A 7,918-nucleotide genomic window follows, 5' to 3' on the forward strand; every position below is an offset into this window, starting at 1 on the left:
GCTTCATGAGCAACTTCAACAGAGTGGGGCGCTATAACACCATTCACAATGGCTTCGGTCTTACTGCGGGCACTACTAAACTTCTTGGCGGTGTCAGAGTCTGGAAATGCCATTTTTAACAAGACACTTGTGCAATCCATGGATCTGTAGCTGTTGTGGTGTTTCACAGTATGAAATGCCAACGCACCCTCCGCTGCATGTACAGCATCCTCTGTTTTTCCGGGTCTAACAAAGAACTCAGTCAACTTTGCAGAAGTACTCTCACCTCGAACCGCCTTTTTATGCTTTTCTGTGTCCATGTGAGCTTTGAGGTCCCCAGCACCTTTATTGGACACAGAAACATATGTGCCAGCTTTGCACACGGTGCACTCAGCCTCCCATATGTCCCGACCGGGACGGTAAATTGGAAACTTTTTTTGCAGCTCATCTGTGAAGCTGCATTTACACTTCGGCATCTTGGAAGCTTAGATGCTGCGCGGCCGGTGTCTGTCTGCTGCTTCCTCGTTGAGATCCGCCGAAAAGGCAGCCTCTCGGGGATTACGTCACACGCTAACCCAAACAAGGACAACCGGGGGGGGAGACACACATACACACACAAACAAGGAAAACCGGACATTATCATCAATTTATAAACCCCGCCCGGACGCCCCGGACAGGACGTGAAAAGTGGACATGTCCGGGCAAAAGAGGACGTTTGGTCAGCCTAACATAGACTCATTAACAAATAGGCTTTCAACAGAGCTACACCCAAACAGGCATTTTAAAGTTCCCGCTTCTTTTCCTTTGTCTTTGTCCTGACCACACGGTCAGACGAACTCCTCCCCCAACCTGAAGCCAGCCTTGATTCAGCCATTTTGATAGTTCTCTGTTGTCAGCCATTTTGTTTTGTAGGCCAAATGGCTCTTTTATCACCACACCCGCCTTTGTCTTTCCCTTTTTCTCTCTCACGCACACACACACACACACACACACACACATATATATATACACACCAAGCTTGTATATAGTTAGTTAGAATTTGTGTGTTTTGGTTTGCTTTGCTTGTTTGTGAATAAATATAATTCTTTGGAATCATACCTGCTGTCTGTTTAATGTTGCACAAGAGTGAATGAATAGTGAACATCTGCTGCGTCAAGAACTCCGAAATCCTTAAGCATAACCGTTAATTTTGGTTGCTGTCATTAATTTAATTATTAATCAAACTCCAAATTAATAGTTTAGCCTATTTTATGAGACTGATATCTTTAACTGGCTATAATTTTCCCTTTACGGGAATGGTGCCCCACGAGGTGATTTAATGTTAATTAAGTCACATTATTTAACATAATTAATGATTATTAATTATTTCCGATAGCCAATTAAATCCCAACATATTTGGTGCTACCGTGTGAAGCCTAATGTGTTGACCCCAACATAAACCAGGACCTCTGGTGATTAACAACAGCAACAACAACAACAACAACAACAACAACAAACGCTATGCACAGACCAAATGGCATCACAATTAATACATCAATGCTGACAGCCTTAATATTTATACTCCCCAGACAATTTGCTTATTTGTGCAAATCAACACTGGACCCTGCGTGGAATACTCAAGACGAGCAGACACACACACACACACACACACACACACACAACCTTTCTAAAAGGAAGAAAAGACCAGAAAAGTAGAAAAATTAGCACAAGCCAGACACAAAGTTTGCACACTAACTTTCCAAGCAAAGGAGAACAAAGCTAAACTGCTTATTCTGTAAGGACACACAGAGTGACCAGATTCCTCTGATCTGCAACACTGGAACACAACACAGCAAAGACTGCACTGAAACCACAAGTCTTTTAAAGATTTTTACAATGACTTCAGCTCTAATTTCAGGACCTTGATATCCCTTTTCACAACTCTAGACACAAAACTCAAAACTACTAACACTTTTTCCAATTGTTTGGATACTATAGACATTAACCTAAGATCATTTGTTCATTTAACTAAAATCACCTGTTCAAAATGACACAACTTAACATCAAAGTATTACCATTTCAAAATACAATTCACACATTACATCTGAGATGACTGTCTATTCATTTCATTACAATGATCTAACTATCAATGTAGCCTATACAACTGCTAAAAAATAAGAAGTTAAACTTGCATTTCTCTCAACTCATTACTGATGATGGATTTCACCTTGTGGCATGAGGTTTTTTACATGCATTTTATAGTACTGTAGTTTTTTCTTTTTTGTAACCACTTTTATGTTTGATTCAAAGAAATCTATGTTGTATTTCTTCAATAGATTGCAGTTAACCATTTAGAGTGATGTAGTACCATAATGAAACATTATTCACATATTTTGTACTACAATATTTAATGATTGTTCAAAGTAATAAACAATGAAACTATCTGTATCTTGTGTGTGGGTGACATGACAATGACATCAAGGTTCTGAAATTAGTGCTAAAGGGATTATCCTCATTGGAAGACCACCTGCAAACAAACAGCAAAACAAAGCAACTCTTCCCTCCATTCATGAACTGGCAATAGAACAACTGGGCATAGCATTCGTACAACAGTACAAACTAAGCAAAACTGTAATATTAATATTATTAATATTAATATTTGCAGTTCTATTGTTGTGATTTCTTTGTAGTCAGGTTATTGGGTAGCTGGCTTTCCCAAAAGTAAAATGATGGTAGTTAGCTCATGTTCCAGAGTCTTCCATGCAACTTAACATCCTTTTTACTGACCCAGCACCTCAATACAACTTGGATCACACACATACTCTAATTTAGCATTTACACCTAGCTACACATGCAGAGAGTAGACTTATAGCTTTCCACTATCATATGCACCATTGTTCTTCTGACTGACCACATATGGTGAAGCAGAGCCTCCCCTGCTGTGTTTTGGCCATCTTTTTGTTGTTTTCTGATCAGCTATTTTGTCCTGCAGGCAGTGTGGTCTTAGACATTGTGAAATCAGGTAGCAATTTTGTCTTTCTTTGTTCACACTGACACCCACAAACATATAGACTTTTTGTCTCTCTCTCTTACACACACAAACATATACACACCCACACTTGTATGGTGTCACTAGCAGTGATGGGAATAACTGCGATATAAATAACTGGTGTTACTAACAGCGCTACTTTTTTCATTTAATCATAAACCAGTCAGAGGCAGAGTAGGGTGGGTATTCACAAGCACACAAGCAAGAGCAAGAGCGAGTGTGTGACTACAAGCTAAGAGAAATATTTAGCGCGAAAAAAAAAAACTGCACATCCTGGGGAAATTGCATCATTCCTTGTTGTCACGGGTAGTGTTGCGAGAAAGTCTGGGACACAATGAATGCATGATTTGTTAGTGTAACTCCTCTGGTTTTATACGCAAAAATAATTATTGCTCTATCTTATCTGATTGCAATTCTACTGGCATTTAAAAATAGCTATGCAAATGAGATAGCAGGCGGGTGGTGTCTGTGTCATCCTCAAGCTTGGGTCCTCTACCAAAGGTTTGAGAGTTTGAGGGTTCTACGCAGAATCTTAGCTGTTCCTAGGACTGCACACTTCTGGACTGAGGCTTCAGATGTTGTTCATGAAATCTGCCGGAGCTGCTCTCCTAGTATGGGGGTCACTGCCCCCAGTGCTCTTACTACCACGGGGACCAAGTCAACTTTGACCTTCCACACCTGTTCCAGCTGTTCTTTCAACCCTTGATACTTTTCCACCTTTCGTGTTCCTTCTTCCCCCTGCAGGCCCACCACCTGCAGAGGGATCCAGAAGGGTTCGGTGCAGTGTGGATCGGGCAGCAGACTACGGAAGTTGGCTCTTGGGAGATGGAATGTCACCTCTCTGGCGGGGAAGGAGCCGGAGCTTGTGGAAGAGGTTGAGCGCTACCGGCTAGATATAGTCGGCCTCACCGCGACACATAGTTCCGGCTCTGGAACCCAAGTCCTTGAGAGGGGTTGGACTCTCTCCTTTGCTGGAGTTGCTCCGGGTGAGAGGCGGAGGGCCGGGGTGGGCTTTCTGATAGCCCCCAGACTCTCTGCCTGTACATTGGGGTTCACCCCAGTGGATGAAAGGGTTGCATCCCTGCGCCTTCGGGTCGGGGAACAGGTCCTGACTGTTGTCTGCGCTTATGCGCCGAACAGCAGTTCAGAGCACCCGCCCTTTTTGGAGTCCCTGGGACGGGTGCTGGACAGTGCCCCGACCGGGGACTCCATTGTTCTGCTGGGGGACTTCAACGCTCACGTGGGCAATGACAGTAGGACCTGGAGGGGCGTGACTGGGAGGAACGGCCTGCCCGATCTGAACCTGAGTGGTGTGCAGTTATTGGACTTCTGTGCGGGTCGCAGTTTGGCCATAACTAACACCATGTTCGAGCATAAGGATGTCCATCAGTGCACGTGGCACCAGGACAGCCTAAGTCGCAGTTCAGTGATTGACTTTGTAGTCATGTCATTTGAACTGCAACCATATGTTCTGGACACTCGGGTGAAGAGAGGAGCAGAGCTGTCAACTGATCACCACCTGGTGGTGAGGTGGATCAGGTGGCAGGGGAGGATGCTGCGCAGACCTGGCAGGCCCAAACGAGCAGTGAGGGTCTGCTGGGAACGCCTGGCGGAAGAACCTGTCAAGATGATCTTCAACTCCCACCTCCGGGAGAGCTTCGACCGCGTTCCGAGGGCGGAGGGGGACATTGAGTCTGAATGGGCCTTGTTCCGCTCTGCCATTGTCGAGGCGGCTGTTGCGAGCTGTGGCTGCAAGGCCGCGGGGGCCAGTCGCGGCGGTAACCCCCAAACCTGCTGGTGGACACCAGAGGTGAGGGGAGCCGTCAGGCTGAAGAAGGAGGCCTACAGGGCATGGTTGGTCTGTGGGTCTCCAGAAGCAGCTGACGGGTACCGGCGGGCCAAGCGGAGAGCAGCAGCGGCAGTCGCGGAGGCAAAAACTCGGGCGTGGGAGGAGTTCGGTGAGGCCATGGAGAAAGACTATCGATCAGCTCCAAAGAGGTTCTGGCAAACCGTCCAGCGCCTCGGGGGGGAGGCGTCAACTTGCTCACACTGTTTACAGTGGGGGCGGGGAGCTGCTGACATCAACTGGGGACATTGTCGGGCGATGGAAGGAATACTTTGAGGAGCTCCTCAACACGTATTCCAGTGAGGAAACAGAGTCGGGGGTGGGTCATCCAATTTCGGGGGCAGAAGTCGCCGAGGTAGTGAAGGAACTGCGCGGCGGCAGGGCCCCGGGGGTGGACAAGATTCGCCCTGGATATCTCAAGGCTCTGGATGTTGTAGGGCTGTCCTGGCTGACACGCCTCTGCAACATTGCGTGGACATCGGGGGCAGTGCCTCTGGAGTGGCAGACCAGGGTGGTGGTCCCCATCTTCAAGAAAGGGGACCAGAGGGTGTGTTCCAACTACAGGGGGATCACACTCCTCAGCCTACCTGGTAAGGTCTACTCCAGGGTGCTGGGGAAGAGGGTCCGGTTGATAGTTGAACCTCGGATTGAGGAGGAGCAATGTGGTTTTCGTCCCGGACGCGGAACCGTGGACCAGCTCTTTACCCTCGCCAGGATGCTGGAGGGGGCATGGGAGTTCACCCAACCAGTCCACGTGTTTTGTGGATTTGGAGAAGGCTTACGACCGTGTCCCCAGGGGCATCCTGTGGGGGGTGCTCCAGGAGTATGGGGTTGGTGGCCCTTTGCTAAGGGCCATCCAGTCCCTGTACCGAAGGAGCACGAGTCTGGTTCACGTGGCTGGCAGTAAGTCGGTCCTGTTCCCGGTGAGGGTTGGACTCCGCCAGGGTTGCCCTTTGTCACCTTTTCTGTTCATAACTTTCATGGACAGAATTTCTAGGCGCAGCCGAGGGGTGGAGGATGTCAGGTTTGGTGGTTTGGTGTCAGGTTTGGTGTCAGGTTTCATCCCTGCTATTTGTGGATGACGTGGTCCTCCTAGCTCCATCGAACAGTGACCTCCAGCTCTCGCTGGGACGGTTCGCAGCCGAGTGTGAAGTGGCTGGGATGAGAATCAGCACCTCCAAGTCTGAGGCCATGGTCCTCAGCCGGAAAAGGGTGGATTGCCCACTCCAGGTCGGGGGGGAGGTCCTGCCTCAGGTGGAGGAGTTTAAGTATCTCGGGATCTTGTTCACGAGTGAGGGTAGGATGGAGCGGGAGATTGACAGGCGGATTGGGGCGGCGTCAGCAGTGATGCGGACGCTTAACCAGTCCATTGTGGTGAAAAGGGAGCTTAGCCAGAAAGCGAAGCTCTCGATTTACCGGTCGATCTACGCTCCAACCCTCACTATGGTCATGAGCTCTGGGTAGTGACCGAAAGAACGAGATCGCGAGTACAAGCGGCCGAAATGAGTTTCCTCCGCAGGGTGGCTGGGCTCAGCCTTAGAGATAGGGTGAGGAGCTCGGATATCCAGGAGGGACTCGGAGTAGAGCCGCTGTTCCTCCACATCGAGAGGAGCCAGTTGAGGTGGTTCGGGCATCTGGTAAGGATGCCTCCCCGACGCCTCCCTTGGGAGGTATTTGGGGCATGTCTAACCGGGAGGAGACCTCGGGGCCGCCCCAGGACACGCTGGAGGGATTACATCGCCCGGCTGGCCTGGGAACGCCTCGGGGTTCCCACGGAAGAGCTGACAGAGGTGGCTGGGGAGAGGACTGTCTGGGCTTCTTTGCTGAGGCTGCTGCCCTCGCGACCCGGACCCAGATAAGCGGAGGACGACGAGACGAGACAAGACGTGTTCCTTCTTTCTGATGTTGCTGTCAGCTGGTATCACCACATCTACCACCACTGCCCTCTTTTGATGTTTGTCAGCCACCACTATGTCTGGTTGATTAGCCAGCAGCTGTTAGTCAGTCTGGAAGCTGAAGTCCCACAGGATCTTAGCCCTGTTGTTCTCAACCACCTTTGGTGGTGTGTCCCATCGGGATTTGGGTGCTTCAAGTCCATACTGGGTACAGATGTTCTTGCACACTATCCCAGCCACTTGGTTGTGCCTCTCTATGTACGCTGATCCTGCTTGCATCTTACACCCTGCCACTATGTACTGGACCGTTTCAGGGGCATCTTTGCTCAGCCTGCACCTTGGGTCTGATCTGCTGTGACAGACCCTGGCCTCTATGGCCCTTGTGCATAGGGCCTGTTCTTGTGCTGCAATTATTAGTGCCTCTGTGCTGTCTGTCAGTCCAGCGTTCTCCAGCCACTGGTGGGTCTTCTTGATATCAGACACTTCCTCTATCTGACGGTGGTATGCACCATGTAGAGGCTTATCCCTCCGTGTTGTTTGCTCCTCTACCTCTTTGCCCTCATCAGGTTTCTGTTGTTTGATGCATTCACTTAGCAACACATCCTTTGGGACCACCTTGACGTACTCCTGAATTTGGATGTTTCATCCTGGATAGTAGCTCTGATGCTCACTAGTCCTCTGCCACAGGGACAATTTTGTGTCATCCAACAGTTAATATCACAGATACAGTCAACAACAGCAGCTAGGCTTTTGGGGTCACCAGGTCTCAGCAGGAGGTATTTCTGTGTGTCATCCGAGTAGCAGTGAAAAGAGACATTATGGCGTTGAATGATCTGACCAAGTGGGAGCATTGTGACCTTGAGGAGGGCCATTTCTGTGCTGTGTAAAACTCTAAAACCTTACTGAAATTTCTCAAAGATGTTGTTACGACACACAAAAGCTAAAAGCTGGGTAGAAACCACTTTCTCTAAAATTTTTGATAAAAATGGAAGTTTAGAAATTGGCCTAAAATTGTTGTGAACAGTGGGACTGAGGTTGGGTTTCTTTAAAAGAGGTTGGACCACAGCATGTTTAAAAACAGATGGAAAAACACCTTGTGATAGAGAGCTGTTAATAACCAATAAAATACTGGGCCCAACTGTGTCAATAACTTCTTTAAAAAATTTGGCT

At 48.4% G+C, this 7,918-nt stretch overlaps 1 pseudogene; it reads right to left on the reverse strand.

The window, feature by feature from the left end:
- Nucleotides 1–3,589: 3,589 nt before the first annotated feature.
- LOC144466481 (uncharacterized) lies at nucleotides 3,590–7,620 on the reverse strand (annotated as a pseudogene).
- Nucleotides 7,621–7,918: the final 298 nt, after the last annotated feature.

Source organism: Epinephelus lanceolatus, chromosome 13, assembly GCF_041903045.1.
Source record: "Epinephelus lanceolatus isolate andai-2023 chromosome 13, ASM4190304v1, whole genome shotgun sequence".
Taxonomy (NCBI): domain Eukaryota; kingdom Metazoa; phylum Chordata; class Actinopteri; order Perciformes; family Serranidae; genus Epinephelus; species Epinephelus lanceolatus.